Source organism: Haemaphysalis longicornis, unplaced genomic scaffold (assembly GCF_048455015.1).
Source record: "Haemaphysalis longicornis isolate Haplotype H1 unplaced genomic scaffold, Haemaphysalis longicornis Haplotype H1 scaffold_3, whole genome shotgun sequence".
Taxonomy (NCBI): Eukaryota; Metazoa; Arthropoda; class Arachnida; order Ixodida; family Ixodidae; genus Haemaphysalis; species Haemaphysalis longicornis.
This window is the reverse complement of record NW_027526335.1, coordinates 9007361-9030007: the sequence shown is the minus strand read 5'-3', so window position 1 is coordinate 9030007 and position 22647 is coordinate 9007361. Positions and strand designations below refer to the sequence as shown.

The 22647-nt window shown below is 46.8% G+C and overlaps 1 protein-coding gene across 5 annotated transcripts in view; it reads left to right on the top strand.

Moving 5' to 3' along the window:
• The window catches only part of Tsp74f (Tetraspanin 74F), a 362176-nt gene that overhangs the window by 237908 nt on the left and 101621 nt on the right, over positions 1-22647 (top strand). For all 5 annotated transcript variants that reach the window (XM_077702261.1, XM_077702258.1, XM_077702260.1 and 2 more), the window contains one exon: positions 2490-2596. The gene's annotated coding sequence lies outside the window, so the exon portion shown is untranslated. The remainder of the gene's footprint in view (positions 1-2489; positions 2597-22647) is intronic.

Here is a 22647-nt window from a genome sequence, read left to right as displayed (position 1 = left end):
GGACTATCGTCCACCCTTCGTGTTTAAGGCACAGGTTCAGTTTGCACCTTGGTGTTGACCGACCACGTTGAAATTTCGGCAGCGTTTTTGCGCACGGATTGCTGCGACATGTTCACGTGCAACCCCAATGCGAAGTGATTCCGAATTCTTTGGGTCGTGAATCCGCCATAAAAATGGCATGAACGTAACTTTTACAAAACGTTATCGAGATCTGGCTACCATCGGGTATAATGGACGGTTCACATCCTCGCCGGTATTGCTGCGACATAAGCACTACCGGTACAGTCGTCCACCATCTTAGCTAGAGAAACGCTTTACCCACTCATCGCCTCGTCCTGCCTTGGCGTAAGATAATTTATCACAACTGCTGCATTTCTTTGAAGTTTAAGGGGGCACTTAAGTCCTCCACATTCCTTGAAACAGTTTTTCAGCAATATGTTTGAGATATTCTTCGTTAAAGTCGAACCTGATGTTCCAGCTAAGCGTGTGGACGCCCGTACAAGCGTATAGGGCATTTTGAAAGAAGACCAAAAGGATACACAGTAATGCAAATTGTCTGGTGTGGCGTTTACGTACAGTATTGTGCCTGTAGTAAGCAGGTACTACAGCCGTCTGTTCAGGCATTAGAAACTACGCCTTGGTTTGTAGCTAACCGGGAAAATTTGAGACATAAAAAGGGGGACACGAAGCTTTGTCGATTTTGTGTTGTGCTTTTATTGGGCAGGCCGTTTCAGTATTATCTGTAAGAAGGAGAAAGTGCCCACAACTTTGCACAAAGATTAAGGGGAAAGGGGGGTTGTTGGGACGTAAGACATAACCTAGTAACCATAGTTTGTGTGAAAAAAAAAGGAAACTAGTGCAATGGTGGAACGCGGATAATGTAAAAGGCTCCCCGATAATCCGTCTTGCAACAGAAAAATTTTGTCAAACTTTATTGATACCAGAGGATGAAAGGGTCACGGGAGCGACTTGTAAACATTGCGAAATTGCGTTATCAGACTGAAATGTAGAATATATAGGCCATGCTAGGAGGTTTTTTTTTTTCAACAATTTACGCCAGTTTTTCATCATGGAATCTGCGTACGAAAGGGCCGTTCAGTCAACGTCCTTCGCGCCGATGTTATGCCGCCGGTTAGACGACAGAAAGTCCACAGGACAAATTTAGCGGATTGTTAGCACTTACAAACCTTCAAAAACTGCGGGAACAAACGAAATGTCAGTAATTATTATGAAATAAGTAAGAATAACTAGGTTAAAGGGTCACAGGGTATGGAAGACACTTCAAACCACGGTGACATGTAACATTCTCTCTTCGACCGCCAATTACATATAAAATTGCCCTAAATAGCAATATAATAAATTGTGTGGGTTAAACTGCACACGTCTGCCAAAAATAACTCCGAAAAATTCATTTCAGCGTCAATTTGGAGTAATAAAGGTCAACATAAATAAAATTGAAAAAAAAATGATAACCGTTTCTTTCTGTTCTAAAATTCAGTTTGATGAGACTAAGAAATCGAGCGAGTGAGAATAAGCGTTTTATTTAAGAAAGATTTACTGTGCAGGAGAAAACGAAAAAAAAATTATAGAAACTGCCAAGGGTGAATCGCCAGGAAACGTCGTACGCCACTAGTGCCTAGCTCATTTAAAGTAGGCTTCACTGCTGTGCATGGACATTGTGCTAGGAAGACATTATATTTTGGTGCAATATAAGCAGCCTGATATTAACGTACGAAGGCCTGGGTGCCCTTAAGAAATGTGTCCATTGGACCACATGTGTCCCTAAAACCTCTGTACACCGAGCTCATTAAATTCGGCTTTCCTACTATACACAAATGCATTGCTGGGAAAATAATTTTATAGGCGGTATGCGCTGTCTGATATCAATGTGCGCAGGCCTAGCGCATTGTGTTAAATACCTGCATAAGAGCCCGTGTATCCCTACGAAGCGCTGTACAGCGAGCCCTTCTAAAGCCGGTTTCACTACTACACAAAAATTCATTATTAGGAAAACATCTTTTCAGGGCAATTTAGACACTCTCACACCAAATTATGAAGGCCCTGGAGCGTATTATTAAATACCTCGAAATGAGCACACGTATCCCCATAAAACGCTTTTCACTGACCATTTTGAAAGTCGTCTTTACTGCCATACACAAGTATATTGCTGGAAAGACTTGCCTTTAGGGGCGGTATAAATGGTCGTGTAAGAAAATATGCAGGCCCAACGCCTTTTGTTCTTGGCATTTTCTTATGCAGCAAAGGTTACAGACGGACAGACTGGCTTCCTTGTTGCTTCCACACAAAAATGCCTAGGCATTAAATAATGAAACTTTACTCGCGTATTTGCGCTCAGAATCAGGATTCCGTCATTCCTTCCGGCGTTCTTGTTTATTTTTGCTATTTTGAGTGCAAGGAAAATAGGCCGTGGGAGTACTCGATAGAGATATGACTTGTTCCCCACCTCATTTCTCGTCATTCTTTCGCAGGTGTTCGGGGAAAAGCGTTCCTGTCCAGCTGAGGCGCACATAGACGGGAACCATTCCTGAGTCGGGCAAAGCTCGCGCGCCGGCCACTGCCGACCGCCGGCCATCGGGTGCGTACACACACGTGGCGAGCACGTTCAAAAGACGGCGTTCCTTCTCATTTATTTTCGCCTATATTTGAATAAACTACAGTAAACCCTCGTTATAACAAAGTCGTCGGTGACATAAACCGGCTTCGGCATAGACCGGGTGCTTCGTTAAAAGCGGACGTGATTCACTCTTCATGCACTGTAGTGCGGACCAGGAAACGCTTTGAATAAAGGAAAGTTTCGATTAAAGAAGTTTCGTTGTAGGTTTCATAAGAATTTCCGTAATTTAATTTACTTGGCCAGAAGCATCATTTTCAATAAACCGTAAGCCAGGGCCGTAAGCATCATACTCTTTGAGAGGGAGAAAAGAGTGTCCTAAAAAAACCGTGAACGCTTTTTTTGTTTGTTTTTGCTTTGCCAGAAACTTATTTATCTCATAAGTGCGTGACCACGTTTAAAAGTATACGTGCCTGTTTGATATTGCAAAAGCTGTTTGATATTGCAAAAGAGCTCATAGGACTCCCCTGATCGGTATTGTAGGGACGAATGTTACGATTAGAAGTGTCAATGAGCATTGTAAGTGACGAAACGAAAGAAACAAAGAACTCACGAGGCGAAACGAAAAAAAAAACAAATATTTATGCATGTTTCCGTGCAAGGGCTGATTGGGTGCGGTAATGTGTTTAATCGTAAAAGGCTCAAGATAAAAAAAAAAGGAACCAAGAGAATTTCGAAAAAGAGATGAGCCTTGCCGGTTTAATTGGAGGTATTGTTGTGAAGAGAAAAGTAAAAAACAAATGCACAGTTTCAGCATTTGGCAAACAAACATGAATAATCAATAAATAAGGCATAGAAGAGCTTTTGTAATTCGACGTTGAAACTGGGAATTTCTGAAGCAATTTTTTTTTTACGAGAACAGGGCATGGCGCGGGGTATGAGATCCTATAGGTATAATTAGCGTAGAGTATCTTTCCCGCTCGCGTGTTTGAACTTATCAAGAATAGACATAATTTTTGATGGATTTACAGACTCGGAGATTTTTTTTTCCTGATATAGCGGTTACAATAATGATCATGATATATAGCTTTATTCTGAAGTTTTATTTATTTATTTATTTGTGGAATACTGCAGGCCAAAAAGGCCCAAGCAGGAGGGGCACAAACACAATCACAAGATCAGTGCATGAGTGATACAGCTTGACTAAAATACATCTGCATAAGAGGATAGCGAGTACAAGAGAAACATCACAACAAAGAAAGCAAGCAATAATCGGAGGGGGGGGGGGGGGGTGTCAGCATTCACAGAATTAAACATTTGGTTCAGCAAGATCTAAGGTTTGGAGATAATCAGAAGGCAAGTTGTTCCATTTTGTGACAGTTCTCGGAAAAAAGGAAAACTTCAATAAATCTGTCCGCGCAAAATACGGAGTTAAGGATAGGACATGAGAATGACGCGTTTGTCTGGTCGAAACTGGGGTAACGTAATGTGATGGGTCTAGCCCAAGTTTGTTGTTAATTAGTGAGTACAAGAATTTTAAACGTAGAAGCTGGCGTCGCGATTGTAGTGTCGGGAATTCATTAACTCGCATTAGTTTAGTAACTGATGTACCACGACCATACTTCGAGAAAATAAAACGGACTGCTCGCCTTTGAATCTTTTCGAGGGAATATATGTTAGACTTAGTATGCGGATCCCACACAATACAAGCGTATTCTAGATTTGGATGTATTAAAGTGTTATATGTAAATAGTTTCACTTTCGAGGGGGCGTTTCTTAGTTCGTGCCTTAGAAGACACAGTTTACGGAAAGCCGACGATGAAACATCGGCAATGTGGGCATTCCAAGACAACTTATTCGTTATCGTTAAACCTAAATATTTATATTGACTAACTTCCTTTAAGGGCTGGCTATAGGAGGAATAGGAAAACTGAAGTGGATTTTTCTTGTTAGAAATTCGAAGGAAAACAGATTTGTCGAAATTTAGCACCATGCCCCATTTGTCACACCACAAAAAATATTGTTAAGGGCAGTGTTGAGAGCGATTTGGTCATCTGGCGAGTGCACATCAGGGAAAATGATGCAGTCGTCTGCAAAAAGTCTTATTTTAACCGGATCAGTAATAGCATTAACAATATCATTGCAATAAATTAAAAACAGCAGCGGTCCTAGAACAGCAGTGGTCCTAGAAGTTATACAAGTAGAAGCTTTTTGTCAACCTTAACTTTGCGTCAAAAAGATGGGACAGCTTGCTTGAAATTATTTTCGTTAGGTGGGCTTTTAACAGTGCGTAAGTTAGAATTTTCGAAAGCTTCGCCCACGAGGCTTTTGCTGCGACAAAGTTGATGCAGTGTAGGACAACCTGTCTGTAAGCTGATCCTAGCTATTTCTCCGCGTGTGTCGGATTCGGTTGGCTTTCTTTCTGTTCTTCCTTTCTTTCTTTTTCAGACATTGCCAAAGGTAAGTGGTTTCATCTCGCTTGTTATTTTGTGTTTGAGCGCGCGTTCCTGGAATAAGCATAATCAGCAAAGAGCGTCTGACTGCTCTGACGTCAACGAAGTTTACCGCAATTTTTATTGAAACTTTACTAAAGAAAACAACAACAACAAAAAAAAGGATCAGCTCGCGCTATTGCTAGCCTGTGCTTACTGTGCTAGAGGAGAGGTCGTGGGCCTCGGAAGAAACAATTCTTGTGGTTAGAAATGTCTCTAAACTTTTCTGGATGTGCTTTTTTCTCTCTTGCGTCTCACCTTTGTATGCGCATTCACATCCTTTCGTGTTTCTTATAAAAGCGCCACTCTGCATCTTCCGCTTGGTGCGACGCTGCGACACGCCCACTTTTGCTATATGCCTCCAGTTCCTGGACTTTTATGCTTCAGCAATGACATTTTCCTGGAACCCACCTTCTTGCAAGCTACAGACCGGAACTTGATCTTGTAGTGCCGTCTTTTCGATGCTGGCTTATACCTTTCCTGCTTTAATACCCACTTCCCATACTCACTAACCTTTCGCGTGCCGCGGGATGATGCGATACGTGCGTTGTATAATGGTACTAACGGTTATGATGACAACGACTTCGACCAGGATTGTTCTGATGGTCTCGTGGCTTCCCCTACTTAGCCGGAGGTTAATCAGAGTACGAATACTTGGTGTGCGCTTAACACTGAGCGCACACAAGAGAAGTGCTGCAACCAGGGACACGTAAATGGTCATCGGGCATACTTAAATGCCCAGAGAGTTCCACAGTACACGCCCTACATCACAGTGTTGGCGTTGCTTAGTGCTTTTATGGAAATCACAATAGGCCCCATATGCGGGAACAGTTAATTGTTGGTACTGGCGTGTGCGTTTCGGTCTCTTGTATTGCTCGTGGGCTTGAACTTGGCAAGAAAATCGCGAGCGGCACATAATAATGTTCTCATTGATTGTGGGGCTTCACGTGCCGAAGCTACACCTCTGTTATGAGGCGCGCCGTAGTGGAGGGAGCGGGATTAATTTTGACAACCTAGAGATCTTTAACGTGCGCCGAACTCTCTAGCACACGGGCGTTTTCGCTTTTCGCCTCCATCCATGTAGAAGCCCACGCGGGCGGGGTCGATCGCGCGTCCTTAGGCTCAGCAGCACAACGCCTAAGCCACTGAGCCACCGCGACGGGTATTGAATAAAGTTCTCAAGCCACTGTTATTTTGTACCGCTGCCACCAAGCGCATTGTTTTATGTGCGGTGGTATCTCCAACGGAACGCTCTTTCCCTAATAGATTAAACACTCGTTTAACGTAATCCCGGGACAGTAAATTGGCTTCGCTATACGTGATACTTCGTTAAAAGCCGTGATAATTTTCTCTATATACATTGCATCGGGAACTGTGAGGCACTTAGTATTAAGCGGGATTTCCGATGAAGCGATTTCATTGTAACTAACGTTTCCTGTATGTTTTTCTTAGGACGATCTACCTTATCCTAAATTGAAGGGCTAGCCATACAGTGAGAACGTACTACAGTCTAGTCCACTTATAACAATATCCAAGTGCCAAGGAAATCCCATCGTTATAACCGATGATTGCTATATGCGGGTTGCTAAATAAAAAGACGTAGTAGAGCTCAAAACATTTTATTTGCAGGCAAGCATGGTTGTACTTTTAACTATTTGGGGATAAGCTCGGTCAGTTTTGTTTCCTGCACATGAAGCTGGCGCACATCTTTTTCAAGAGCATCTATAGGTGCTTCACCTAGCTGAGCGAGGGTCCTACCCGAATAGGCTGTGCAACCGATTCGTCAGAGTTGTCACTGAAACCGGTGTCTGCAGCACGTATCCGCGCAACGATCGCCTCTTCAGTGAGGCACTCAGGCGTTTCCAAAACACCGACCCTGATGTCTGATCAGCGGAAAAACGGAGGTAGTTGAATAGGCACCCAGTCAAATTCAAAGCAGCCGGCACGGGGACGGGGCCAAAGCGGCGGCACCGGGAGGGGTGTTTGGAAGGAGAACTGTTCCCCTCCTTCTCTCGCTTCCTCGTAAGCTGCGCAGTTGACTCGTTTTCTGAGGGGCGGACGGGATGTCAGGCGCATCGCGGCGCATGGGGTCGGCGTGGTTGGCGTGGAGAGCCGGCGGCACCTCGCATTTTCGGTGCTCTCTGTAACCAGATTCAATCGTTATATCCGATATCGCGGCACTGGGGCATTGTAATAAGCGGTTGATTTTCCCATGGAAAGCATACAAAAGCGGACGCTGCCACAGCTGTTCATCGTTATATCCGATATATTGTTTTAAATAGTATCGTTATATGTGGACTCGATGGTACTTGTTTGTTGCATCGCCGCCCCAACGAATTATGAAATTGGCTGGACCTGGTTAGTTGTAATGTGAAGCGACTGATGAAGACTGATGTGAAGACGCCGGTCAAGGCAAACGGGTTCCGGGTTCTAAACCGGTGGTCTGCTTCTCATGTCTATTTTTTTCGAGTAAGTGGACAATTTATTATAGAACTGAATTTTTAATAAGTGGTGGTTGTTGGGCAACCTGGGCGCTCGAATATACTAACAAATCTCTTCCCGTGTTTCGTCAAGACGCTGGCCTCTCTTAATATTTTCTACTGCGTCTATATATATGTAGAGAGTCTGCACGTTTTGATCCTTACCAGCCGCATGACACCACCAACAAATGGCAAGTAGCCTTCTCCTTGTTATCCGCCCTTAATGCTGTATAGTCAGCTCTGCTATTGAACCCTGGGTCTAACGCTATCTCTGTCATGGACCCAAAGGGCTCGCGTAAAAAAAATTCACCTTCCGTGATGTCATGACAACAGGCAAACACGTGCACACCTACAAAAATCAACTCTCATCGCCTACAAGCACCCACTGCAGGGGCCTCACCTAAAAGGCCAGCGTGTGCGGGGGGCAGGGCGCCGATAAGAGTTGTCGGTGACTGAGTGAAACGTGGGAACAGAACCGAGGGCAGGCCCGGGATACTGCTACACAAGCGCTATCCTGAACCCGAAGGCATGCTCGGTCGGTTGGAACCACAGCGCACTTACAAGGACCGTCTGTACGCGGATACACGGGTAGGCGAGTGATAGGGCAGCGCGCCTTTCTGACTCCCCCTCCGCCCATACGATTTCGCACCTGGCCTTTCCTCCGGGCGCACGCTACGTTGCTCTCGAATCCACTGCCGTCACCGCGAGTCCACGCCTGTGCGCGCGGGCACTGCGCGGATAAGGGAAGTGCCGTAGTTACTCGGATGTAATCAGCCCTGTGCGGAATCTTCTAGAATCTGCTTTAAGAGAAATGCGAATAAAAAAAATGAGAACAAGGGCAATTTTTTTTTATAATTGTGTCACTGAACAGCCAACTAACGTAATCACGGATTTATACTTAGTTTAATAAATGCACCGGTTATTGTCCCTTCATGTTTCAAAAAAAGGGAAATTTGCGTCTGCAGGTTAGTATTTTTATGCCCATGTTTTATGTGCAGGTGAATAGACAACTGTGCTTCTACTGGTCAGGTATTCTGCGCCAAGCCACGTAACGTTACGTTGGATAGGAACCGTGACACCTGTTTTTGTTTCAATGGTAAAATAGGGCCTCTAGAAATCCTCTCTCGATAGGTTCTAGTTTGATTTTTATAGGGATGACTTTGAATTGTATTAATCATAAAGGCGGCCGAGCCACCTTTCGTTTCATGTGAACAAGGGACCCGTACGGGCACCAAAACGTCGTATGTTTTTACGTATTGTTTTTACCTCCAAGGCGAGTGTCAGTTTGATACCGGCAATGTTATTTCCTCGTCAAACGAGTTTTCGTCGAACCTTGGACTACTCATCAACGAGTTCTTGCTGTTCTTTCGGCTGGAAAATGTTTTGAAGAACTCTAAGGCTGAAGTAAAGTTTCTTCGGCACACCGATAGCAACGTCCAGCGGTAAGGCTATGTTGACGCCACGAGGAACGATCCGTGTTTTGTGTCTGCGCCAGTAGTAATCGAGTTTTCGTTCTAAACAAAATTCTGCATTTGTCCGGCGTCTTATACCCCGATGAAAACGGCAGAACTCCGGCGGCGTGCGGAGGTGTCGCCCTATCTGCTCTTGTCTCCGTCCGGGCGAGGCACCTCGCCGTAACACGCCGTGTCCGTCCAAGCGGAAGTTTCCAGCTCCTCGAAGAAATGCCTACCCGCGTCCAATATGTTAATCGAGAGAGGGCAAGACGTGCGCTTGATATGCCTACGTCTCCTTGCTGCCCCCTTGAAAGCCAACCTGTCTCCGCCGACGGTACTTATCAGCTGTACACGCAGCGTACCCCGTAGATGCTCTTCCGCCGCTTTCTGAATTTTCTTGCTTCTTAGTCCGCACACGCTTATCCTTTCTTTTCGAATTTCGTTCCCTCATTTGAAACAGCCGAAGCAAAGCGTGTTTTGCTGCTGACTGCTGGCGGTGGAAGGCGTTTACGGTTGAGTGGGAATTTTCCGCAACGACCCGTGGCATGGGTATAAAGAGTCGAGCCTACCCTTTTGCTGCCGAACTGAGCACTCGACGCCATCACTCTTTCCTTGATACGACTTCGGAAACGTCTTATGCATTTTCTTTCGCTTTTCAATCTTCCAGGGTGCATATTTTAACTACTGAATTCTCCGCTTCCGCCTTCTTTCATCGAAGGACGCTCGAAGATTCAGTGTTTAGTGAGCCCGAGCACAGCCATTCTCATTTCCATCGCAAGGAACAAGTCACAGGGATTGGTTGAAAAGGATTTTTCCGTTTGGAGATGGGGAGGGAGGGGGGGGGGGGGGGGCAACTTTACCACGGGCAATAGCAGAGGGAATCTGGGAAGGGCAGGTATAGCTAAATTACAACAGCATAATCCCGAAAGAGGGTGTAAAAATAATAGAGAAAAATTTGATTTTACTTTGAATAACTTTGCACCTTAGAAATAAAAATTTAGATTTTTATTCTCTGAACCATAATCTCGGGCAGAGAGACATTGTTCCCCCTTCTTTTCAGTCGCTTATGGACGTCTGCATTCGCGAAGGTATATATGATGCTCCAGTATATATAGTGTGAGCGCATGTGTTCAACCACAAATTTGACATCCAATAAATATACAGCTTCTTTTTCGCGATAGGCTTCTTACTTTCTTGCATAGTTTTAGCGTCGAAGGTCCTAGATATATTTCTGCGGCTTCCCTTATGTTTCTATTCTTCAAGTGTTATTCAGAGGGAGCAATAGTTATTTCTAAAGGATGCGTATTCTTCGCCTTCACGCATCAAAGCATTGCTATGCAGCAAGGGGAGGCGGTGACGCACCAGCGAACGGGGAGTTGATTTCGCCTTCAAACTCTCACGGCAGAAACCCGGTTCCCGATTGGAGATGGCTTTTACAGGCGAACAGGTGCCCACAACAGCCGGGACCAAGCAAGGAGGAAGACGAATAGACCATACACGAGACGGAGGCCGAGTCGCTGTCTTCTGTAATCATAAAAGCCGCTTGGCGGCGACAGCAGCATGCTAATAGCTAGCATGCTCGTAGCAACATTCTAACCAGTTATCTTTGCAGTGCCCCCTCTTTGATTTAAAGCATGGCGCCGATACTTTTAAAGAAAACAATATACAAAACAAAATGGGGGACATCCTTGCCAGTGCCGGCGGCGCAAGAAGTTCTGCCGGGGCAGCGCCGGGACCCCAGTCAACGTGGGTGGTACGGCTTCATTCTGGCCTTATATACCACTTCAGGAAGTGTCCTCCCGCGAGATGAGCGATGAGTTCCGTCGGGGCGAACTTTGAAGCTGACGACACTTAGTTGACTTACTACCTTGTAAGGGCCGAAGTAGCGACGCAGACGTTTTTCAAATCTTCTTCACATGTCAACGTACCCACACTTGGTCGCCTGGTTGAAAAGGACACCCCTTTATGGCATAAGTTGTAGTGGCGGGCGTCGATTGCCTGTTGTGGCCGGATACGTTGTCGAGCAAGGTGCCGGGCTGCGGCGTTCGGCGGCCAAAAACCATCAACAACCATCGAAATGAGAGCTACCAAGCTTCAATCTCCACCTCCCGCTCTAGCTTTGCTCGAAAGTTTCTCCCTCCCCAAATTCCGACCCTTACACCTCCGGGGTTACAAAAGGTCGGTCTCTAGTTCTGCCACTGAGGCAAGGTACGTATAGGGCCACCGTCACAGGCTTTAAGGATCACCGTTGCAGGACTAGAAGTGGAAGAGATATCTGGATGGAGGTTTGAGGTAAATAAATTTGGTGGCATAGAAGGAATTCGGACAGCGCAGGATAGGAGCAGTTGAAAGCCTAGAAAAGGGCCTTCGTCCTCCGGTGGGCATGGTGATGATGATGCAGCAAAATGTTACTGTTCAAATTGTAGCCTTTTGCTGTATCATAAGAAGTTGTTCAACTTCTGGTGGTCTTTCAGACGTGCATAACATAATGAGAAATTTTATGTTGTTACTGTATATTTATATATCTATCACAATTTGTGTTTAGAAAATAGACAATCACAATTACTTGTTTAGAAAATAGAAGGAAAACAGAATATCTCGTATGCGAAATGTTCTACTCCCTCTACGCGTTAGCAATCCCCACAAACACTTTACTAATATAGCATGGCAACTACGGCTTCGGAACGTTTGCATGTTTTGCGCAGTGGTGGGTCCGCTCTTTGTTCAAAATTATGGTCTAAACACCAACGCAAGGAAAACAAATTTCGTTAACGTGCATCTCCTTTGATGTTATTTCGCATCTGCCCTTCTTGCGCTAATAAAACAACCAACGCAGGCACTGTCTATCTATAAACGTTGGGCGCGGTATGCAACAGCCAGCGCCGTCTGTTGAACGCCATGAAAACCTGCTCTGAAGGACGACCGGAGTAGTTGCGCCGGAAGTCGCTGGAGGTCAATCACGCCGTCCGCTTCCAAGCCGGCGCGAATATTCGAATAAGAGCTGCAAGCCGGTATGAGCGAAAGCTGCCTTCTGATAACTCTCACGTCTCATACTCATGTTTTGTGAAGACGTGCACTCTATGACTTATGGTTTAGGGCACGAATTTTCACTCATTCTCAACGTATACTTCCTGAAGGCAGTTTTATCACTGCTTTTGCGCAGTACCTCAAAAACGCGCTTTCGTCTAGCTTTCCACACAAATCCCGCCAGTCCATTTTCTTCCTCTATCATTTCGTGTGCCCGAGAACACTTAAAGGTCGCTTTTGGGTTTGATCAGACTAGTCTCTTACAATGCGATCACATCGCGTTGCCACATTTTCCGCCGGATCTGCCCTTCAACAGACAGCCAACTAACGACCAAGCACGCGTCTGGCATCTCCTGCAAACAAACACTTTCCCTAACCCCACTAGGCTAACACACATGCACCAATCAGCACTTTTTACCCCTGAATTCCCCTTATGCGGTGTCCGAGCCAATACACCTCACATAATAAGCGCCTTCTCTCAAAATAACCTTTCCTAATCATCTTCGAGGAGCAGTGGGAGGCGGCACTAAGCAGTCCGGAACCAGGCAGGTTAGCCACCCTGGTTACCCGGGCTACCCAGGTCGCCTCTAGTATCATTTCAGGGGCGACGGGTACCCTCCGAACAAAAAAAAAAAAGCCCATTAAGATGTATTTTCGTTCACTCAAGCATAATCCACGAGTAACGTATCTCCACCAAGCACGTCGCCGTCGTACGGAAAAGCCAACCTTGGGCAAAGAGATGGCAACATTGGGCGCCCCCTGACTGCATGTTTTTGGGTCTCCCAGTGTAACCGGGGTACCACCTAGCAAATTTTTGACCCGTGCACTCATGCCTGCCTGTGCATCGCTTTCTCTCGTGAGGAACGGGATCGGGATGACTACACTTTTGCGCAGAGCTCAATCAAGAAGAGTGAGTTCATCCATTCTACTCTTTCTCGGCTCCTGCTTTAGCATTCAATGAAGGGGAAAGCAGAATGGGCTAATCTCGCTCCTTGTCCGAGATAATCTCGCTGAACAACATATACTGCGTGTTCATGGTTTAAAAGCGAAAACGCACTGGAGGAAAGCTAACTTTACACAATGGCGGGTCATATGATAATGACGATGATGATAACGACGATGGGGAAACTTGAAACTTGCATTGGAAAAAACGCACTGCAGCAAAGCCGACCTGCACAATCTTTTTTCCACAAAAGCACATCAAATGCCCTAAGAAAAAAAAAAAACGCTTCCCGTGGTGGTAATGGAACCCGGGTACCTCGCCTCATGAAGCCCACGTCTATCCGATTGCGCCACTCCGATACGGTCCAAGCGGTGTAGATTTTGGACTTTGACTTTGACGCAGGTTTCATGGGAGAAACATTCGCGTTTCAACCATCTTTCTCTGAAGAAAAGGGCTTTGATTTTTTTTTTGCAAAGAAAAAAGATTTGTATGTGGTCCATATGGGGAGCTGAAAACGACTGCAAAAGAGCAACGCTACAAACGCAGACAAAAACAAAAGACCGCCGTGGTTTGCCAATAGTTCTCAGCATTACCTTTCCACGTCGTCCAATGACCTGCTCAAAAATGCACGTAGGGGCTCGCGGAGGCTTTGCGAGGCATCAAACGCAGTGTCGCGCTCATCACTGATTCGGTCCGTGGTGTGAATTAACCATAACGAAACAATTCTATTAAAGTGCCTGTAAAAATTTGGGAATTTCGAATGCAGATAGACAAGTGACTTGATGATGATGGTTGGTGTTTAATGGCGCAAGGCCGACTAGACAAGTGACTTACTGCGCTGCAATGGCAGAAAGCGTTTGCGAAACGGAAATAACGAATGTCTTCGTGCGAAGAAGTCCGAAGCGAAACTGTGCGAAATTACGTGGCGCCATGCGCGGGAGGAAAAGGCTGAAGCACCTACAAAAACAATCCCAATCCTACGCGATCTAATTTTATATGAGAAAGGGTGTGCGCTCTCCCCCCCCACCCCCGGAATGTTATAAACCCCTCTAGAAATGAAATTGCCGCTATGCCAGTGTGGCCACGAGATGGTTCGCACATTTACTGAGTTGTGGTTTTCGCAGAAGCGTCAGCTATGGGTATTCGTTGAGCGTAAAACCGCCATTTTCTCGATTAATATGTCAAAACACAATATAACCAAATGTGTAATTTGGTTGTAAATGGTGGTCATCTGTGTTTGGGATGAACACTTAATCCGTGTGCTGAAGCATTTCACAAGGCATAATTTTACAGTATTAATTATCACGTCTTCACTCATTAAGCTGAGCGCAACGTTAGTCCACGCATCTTAGGGCCTCCGCAGTGCCCTACAGCAACTGTATACTGCAAACTCTACCCTGCAAAATAGTTAAACCAATCGCTGCACTCGCATAATTTTCCGTTCAGCGGTTTACCGTTTTCCGTGCATTTATTGTACTTTGCACCGGACAATTATTACTAATCACCACCAGCCCAAATAACCAATCTTTTTCGCGTTGCAACGATACAGCGAAAAGTGGACTCGTATATCTTAGCTTCATTTTATTTTAATTTACGAACCTGAAGAAAGAAAAATAAAAGCCCCATTATTAAGATAAAGATGTTTAAAACGAACTTTCTCCCGCGCAACCTGAGTCAGAGCCAAAGTCCAAAGTTTGCTGTATCAAAGTCCGAAATTCGAACTGCCAAAGTCCAAAGGCAATGTCCAGCCCTGCTTAGAGAATTATTTCGTCATAATCACCATCGCTAACGACTCGTACTGTCAAACTATACTTTGCGTGTATCAAGATGTCCGTTAGGTATGCAAAGGTGTGTTGTTATGTAGCGTGTGATTGATGTACCCTTCGTGAAACCCATCGTGCAAAGCTGGCTTTCGTGCAGTGTGTTTTATACCTGTGCTACACGGCCATTACAAAGGCCTTCCGAAGGCCTTCGAACCAACTGTCTATCGTGAGCCCCATTGCAAATACAAAAGGTGCACTTTCAAGTGAGCATTCAACTGTCAATTGAAAGTTGCCGTCTAGCACAGGCTTTACTCGGACGTCAACCCCATCAGCGAGGCACAGAATGCTCCGCTTTAGAAATAAGGCTACATGTACGCGTATATATAAACGGCGATTTCATGTGTTCTAATGCGGCGAAACTGTTGCACCCAACGTGGACTGGAATGCCAGCTGTTATAGCGGTTTCAACGTCCGGCGTCCTGTGGCAAGCGAAAATGACAAATCCATTCCGAGAAAGACGTACACGGCTTGTTTGGGAACTCCTGCGGAAAGACGCTCCTGTCTGGCCTTCTCACGGTCGCACGCGCGTCGGCCAGCGCGAGCGTCGGAAGCAAACAAAGCGAGGCGGGATCTCGCTTCCGACGCCCACGCGTCAGAATCGGCGACGGCACGTGCGAGGGGAAAAACAGCCGCCGAGGATTTGTTCTAGAAATGTTCCATTACCGTGATGACTTCGGCGAACGTTGTGTGGACCGCACCCGCGATTTCCGCGTTTGCTGTCGATCGATTGACGGCTCCCGTCGTGCGACCCGGCATCCATGTCGCGTTGAGTGCCAGGGTGAAGTCTCTCAGTTCACACCGGCACTGACCAACCTGTTGTTTTACAACGATAGCGGCAGATGCGACACTTCTAATAGGAAATGGAGCGGTGGTTGTGACGTAATATTCGGTGCATTGGAACACGTGTAGACTTATGCGTCAGCAGAAAAGGTGCGTGTTACGGTTTTTAGCACAGCCGTGAGCTGTGGGTGGTTTAAAGCGCCGCGCACGGTTTTGGTGCACTTAAGACAGCCGGCGGATCAGATGAACGAGTTTAGGCCTAATAATACGAAATGCGTAACTCGTCATACCGCTCTCTATAAAAAAAACTTGAGCTAGGGTCAGATTTATCGCGGTGTTCAGTCAGCACTGTGTCGTGCATTTGAGAAAAAAAGTGATGGCTATACCATGGGAAGTAGAAAAAAAATTCACCGGAACCCCCTGGGTGTTCGTAACATTCCTCAAAAAAGTTACAAATGCATTAAAATAAATAAAAGTGAGTGCAAGGGTGTCAAGACCATTGGCAGTGTTGTTCCGCTTGGTCATTTTCGTTCTTAAACTCCTTAAAATAAAAAGAAAACATTTTGTAGGCAGTACTTCTCCGCTTAATACAGTATTGTCAACATGGCCGACCATTCGCTATGGAAAAAAAAGTGCGCTTGCGCACGCTTTACAAAAAGTTCGCTTTCAGTACCAGAAAGCGTCCCGGCACCCAGATTTGAAGGTCCATTAAAAATTCAAACAAAACGAGGGAAGACCACGCAAACTTGCGGCATACATTCAAACCGAACGTTGTTGCGAGAAAGTGGCGTGCAGCTTTAATCCTGGCCAATTCCCGCTCTCAACGTTGGAACGTTGGCATCGCCCCGGAGAGCGTGTCCTAGAAGCGTGCCACAAAAAGCTGCCGAGGCAAGAATGATGAAAGCGTGAATATATGGTAGAGAACCTTGAGGAAAGCAGCCGACTGAGGCATGCTCATTTTCCTAAGTTGCGAAAAAGGCAACTCGAAGTTTAAGGGCAATTTCGGTATTACTCCCTTTTGGGAGTGGTGAAAGCCAAAAATAAATAGTACTTCGTCATAATCCACCAAAGCCAACCGAGCATCGTTGTTCTCTGCTACAAGCTTAGAACCTGTCTCACCCATGCAGCACAGTAAGTTTTTTAAAAATAACTGCTTCGTTTCAATATGTAAGCAGTGTGAGCAAGCTCTGTCTTGTGAAAAATAGTACCACCAACACATCGTCCAAACACATCGTTTTGTTAGATGTTTGATCACCCTTCTTGGCGTCTTCAGTGCCAGGTTTTACTCGTATGCTAGCACAATCATAACATCCTTTCTTTTTAAATTTGGTGTGTTTTTCAAGAGACCTTCGGACCCCTGGTAGCGTGAGTCCACAGCTTAAGAGTTGCTTCAGACGATCCGTGAATTCATTGCAGAGGCGGTCAGCAAAGCTGAGTGGTCTATCCAGGTAAAGGTAATGAACAGTGAACTTCGAGCGAGGAGCTCTTTAGCGAACAATGTGCTTCCCCTATAAACTCTGAAGTTACTCAGAGAAGCACACACAGAGAGCCGTCCATTGGAAAGCCGGCGAAGTGAGCTCGAACATGATTTTGCCTATCGCCAGCAAATGATTCTTGAATCGCAACCAACACAAGATAGCCCCTGGCCTCCATACAGAGTTCCGAGGTGCAGCTAGGGGACCAGGTCCGGAGAACGGCAAGCACACAATAGACCTCCGCTCCACCACACTTGTTGATGGCAAGTGGCAACGGCTGACTTATAACCGCAGCCTAATTACTGCCCCAACTTAGCCTTTGATTTTGCCCTGGGTCTATGAAGGGCGCAAACAAAGCGAAGTACGCCACTTCGCTAAGCCGACCTGCATCAAAATTTACCGTAGTTTTCGTTCTGACAGCGGAATTTATACGTCAGATGCTGACTTAACAAAATCGTCGTCTAGGTGCTTGCACAAGTTTCACGCTTACGTACAAAGAAGCAGCGCTACTAAATTACCGCCTTTTTCGTTTCTGTTATCGCGTCGGCCAAAAGAATTCTATAGTCATTGTAAAATTTACTTGTTTCGGTTCAACCCTGCAAAAATATCGCGAAGCCACTTTTTTCTCCGTTTTTCGGAAACAATAGGAAGCTCATTGCTCGCGACAGGCATCGAAGGCGGCTCGACTAGAAGCGCGGCAGTGGCAGAAGAGCTCCCATATCGCATTACTTTGGTTGCTGCGCAGTGGGGCTAGATATTTTGTCTGTGAGCTGTGTGCTGAGCCAATACGAACAAAAAATCTGTGCTAATAAATTAGGTGCCTTTGTGACTCATCCCGTTGTATAGATTTGATTCCTTCGATTAGTAAAGGTACATTATTTAAATTGACCACCCAATGCGCTTAATCTAACATAACGCTAGAAAGACAAACACAGGATAGTTTGCGGAACAAGCGCTAAACAACGACCAGTATTTTTTATTTCTCAGATCATATATCAAGCTATACTACTAGCCTGGTAACACGTCGTACAGTCTCGCATGGATATCTACATACACAGAAAGAACAACCCCGGATGGAGGGTCAAGGTAGCGTGTAATTAGTTCCAAATGCATAATCCAGAAGGTCCACTCTCGCACGTGCTGTTTGTGCCACTGTGGCTTCCTTTTATAATGGTGCACTCCCGTGTACTTGTAGTGCCGGGAAACCCTCCTTCGAGTGCCGCAGTGCCTTCTGGCCATACGCAACGAAATCTACACAAGTCGTGCCGCGGCAACCTTCTGCCGGCAGCTGCTCTTCATTGGACAATATGGGTGTTTTAACGGCAGCTCATCAGTTGACTCCGTAGCTCGGCATTCCGGTATGCTGCGTCGTAAGCAAGAAATGTCACAGAAAATGGCCGATGGCCCGAAGAATGAATGAAAGAATTTATTGTCAAAGAAAAGGAAAGGAAAGTTCACCAGCAGGCGTAAATTGTCACACCTAGGGGTGGATACCGGAACGCCTGCTGGTGTGTGAGTTGGGGCAGAGGATGACAAATTCATTGAGAGGAGAGACAGAGGATAGAGGTGACATATTTACAGAAGACAGGGCAGAGAGGGGGATATTTACAAGTTAACACACACTCACACACACACAAAGTCTGGTCCAGGAAAAAAAACAAGAAAAAGTCCACACAGTCACTGGGCCTGCCGCCAGGGAGTGTAGTGCCAGGCGGAGCCCTGAGGCATCCAGGTAGCCGCCCAGCGCCTCGTGGACGCTGTCCCTCTCCCTGCTGTTGCCCGGCGGCCATAGCAGCTCGTCTAGCGGCCGAGCCCTTAAAACTGAAATTAGTTATCGAGTTGAAAAGAAAGGTGGGTTGGGAGTCGAACGTGGTGCTTCCGGAAGGCGAGAAGAGCAGGCATCTCCAACACCACCCCTGTTGTAAACATTTATCATTTGTTAGAGACAAGTACCATGGTCTATACGTGAGTACTTTGAACATGCTAGTTAGAGATGATGGTGATTAAATACAGTAGCAGCAACCTGCTGAGCAGCAAAGCGCGTTCCCGCTAACTGTCCTCTTTGCTTGGTTATGAGATCGAGTGTACGTGCGGGCCTAACGTTGGTAGTGCCATGATGCGGCATTCACTGATACCTGTGATCGCCGCCTCCCAACGACCACGAATTCATGACGAACCCCTTTCATCCATGAATCCTCCCTTCCAAACTCCCCCACGAGGCCTCCGGCCTTGCCTTTTTGAATAAAAGATTTAGCAACAACTGCGGGCGTTGGATTGTTTGACTTAATTCTACTTGCCCATGCGTCTCCATTCGCTTATCGAGTGGAATCTCACGAAAATATACACATACTAGTCGTATCATGAGCACTTGTGCGACCAATCCAGTGTCTTTACGCGACGGATTAACTGTATGTTGCAATACAGAGCTGCCCTCGGAGGTATCCCTTGATTGATTGATTGATTGATTGATTGATTGATTGATTGATTGATTGATTGATTGATTGATTGATTGATTGATTGATTGATTGATTGATTGATTGATTGATTGATTGATTGATTGAAACATTAAAACATTTAATGAGCATAAAAGTGGGTAAATTTCTTGGTCCACACAAGCGGGAGCCAGGGAAGCAGCCTGGGCTGGACTGATGAGGCTCTATTTTTTTCCTTTTCACCGTGAGTTACAGTCCATCTGCTGCATATTGTAACAGTTAGCTATATGGGCAAGGTCACCTCAGAAGAAGGCACGAGCTATTGGCATGGAACCACTGACGCAGCCTGGTTTGTTGGGCGAGGCCACCAGGAAACCCAGAAGATCGAACGCAGAACCACAGCGGCTGCGGGAAACACAAACCGTTTGTTTTCGGCGCGTGCACATCCGAAACCAGTTTTGTCCGGTGTCGTCGTCTCGTCATGTTCCCACAGGCAAGCAGCCTGTCGTGCCCATAACGTCCGCTGTTCCGAACAGACGCGTGGCAGCGAGTTTCGAAAGGGATATAATGCGCCGTTTACACCCATCATCCCGCGGGCGCGCCTTGCGTCGTCCCATCGCCGTGTGTTTGCGTCCAACCTGTGGTTAGCGTGTTTTTACCGACCTGTCGCGCCCATCGGGTCGATGACTCCAGTCGTCGCTTTGACGCGTGCGGGTGACTCGCCAACGCGGTCTGCGGGGCTATCCGCTCGACGCACCGGGCTCCCGGCTCCAGGAACAATGGCTAGACGAAAATTGCTCGTTTCCAGCAACGTTTAGGCCTCCGCGACCGTCTCCTGCGCTGAGTCTGCGAATTCGCTCTTATTATTCAGTCTGGGCCCGCGCATTTTTCATACGCTGTTGCGTAAAAAAAGTCTAAAGGCCACAAGGCGGCGAAGTGGGCAAGTTTGGAACCAAGCCCGTCATTATTTACTGCGCAAGGACGAAAAACAACGCGTGCCGTGAAATTGCCAAAGTTACTGTAATGACCGAGTCGCAGCTATAAAGTCCCGGCTATTCGAAGGAATTTCGAAAGCCGCAGTGTCGGGCGCTGTGCACGAGGAGTGGCGTTTAAAAACACCGTGCCTGGTAGGTGCCGTCCTCGGGGCTGTTTGTGAAAGACGCGAGGCTTGCCAAATTTTCACTGCGCCATGCGTTTTGCTTTACGGTCTGCCTGCGCGTCCGTGCTTGGCGTTGCAATATAAGTGCACTTTGAGATTAAATCAGGGTGTGATATAGAGTAATAAACACACCCGAGGCAATAAGTGCTGAGCAACATGAGCAATGATGTTGAGGCAGTAAAGGTGACAGTTCGCGATTTATGCACCTGGTTACAGTCGTACAGAAGATATGGTCCTAAGGTTATTAATATGAACATGGAAATACGTGTTCCACTGTGCACTTCAAAATAGTATGAAAGAGACAGAGAGAGACAGGGACAGTGGGGGGGGGGGGGGGGGGTGGCTGTAGATAATACATAAAAATGGTAGAAATTGAAGGAATGAAGCAAATAAGTAATTTGGCACAAATCATGGCACTCTCACTGCCCTGTACCTGACATGAAGTGAGAGGGACGTTCCTGTAAATTGTGATTGATTGATTGATTGTGGGGTTTTAACGCGCCGACGCAACGCAGGCGATGAGGCGCGCCGTAGTGGAGGGCTCCGGATTAATTTTGACCACCTGGGGATCTTTATCGTGCGCCGAAATCTCGTACACACGGGCGTTTTTGCTTTTCGCCTCCATCAGAAAAGCGGCCGCCGCGGCCGGGAATCGAACCCGCAACCTTGTGCTCAGCAGCGCAACGCCTTAGCCACTGAGCCACCGTGGCGGGTGTTCCTGTAAATTGTGCACACTGAAGATTAGTCTATGGTGGTACGCCGATTGGGTTCCCATCACGTCTGCGCTGTCGATGCGGGTCCCTAGGTACATTTATTTTCGCGCCTATTCCGCACTCTCGTCCCCGTGCAGACGGGCCCCAGTCCTTGCGCACGTGCCCCTATCGCTGCCGTAATCGTCCGCCGCTAGACTGCCGCCGTGGTGCGTCTGCATGCAGCCGCGGCCCGCGAGAAGATCAAGACGCCCGTCATTCCTTCGAGGAGACGGCGCAGCAATGTTGGCGACTTTTCTATGGGCGTTTTCCAAGTAATGCTGGCTTCGTCAAACCAGGAGCATACGATTTCATGACTGGTTGGACGATACACGACTTTTCTATGTAAGGTTGGCTGACATTCTCGTACCTGAACCTTCGTCCTGGTTATAGTAAGGGCTCCTGTGAGCCCGCTCCGCTGGTTTGGTTACAAACCTTCATGGGTCAAAATCTTCGCATCGGCCAAAAAATCGCGCAAATAAAAAGCATCGATTGCAATCTCAGCTTAGGCCACTAGTACGGTTCGGTCGGGTTATGAATTGCTACGAAAATCCAAACAAGATGGTGATGTGTTTCGTGGAATCGCAGGCTATTTCTGTCCCGTAGTTGCGCCTCCCGTACAGGCACAACAATAAATAAACGTGAACAGCGAACGTTATCCCCCGAGCCGAACGCGAAGCTAGATTGACTCGTTGCCCGACCGCCCGTGAGCTCTGTGCCCGCGCACGGTTACTGATGGTGCTGCCACCACTGATAAAGAAAAAAATGTGGAAACGCCAGTAAAAATGGCCAGTGCTCTCGGCGTCGTATTTAGTTGTCCCCTACCCCTCACTGCGTTTGCAGTGTGCATACATAAGCCGCTGCTGCTGGCAGTACCGACCACTGCGACGCGACCTTGGGAGGTCGCCCGACAGCCCAGCAGGAGCGACCCCTGCGCAGCAGGCATTACTGCTAAGCTCTAGAGAGCCGAGGCAAAGCAATGACTTTCGCCCGGCTTCTCTTCACTGCATTGCCGCTGGCCAATATGTTACCGCTTAAGGTTTAAGACTGGGATGTGTGTTCTTGATCGCTGTGGCTGCCGCATTCGGGGGAATATCGGCTCCTCTGGCGCCGGGTAGTTTTAGGACGCGCAGGTGCGACGGCGAAGTGCATTACAGGACGTCTTCTTCAGACTTCCCGGGACGTCTCTGTTGAGGGCGTTGCGGGAGATGGGTGGAGAATGATCGATAACTGGGTAATGCGTGAACAGCGCAATCTCTTA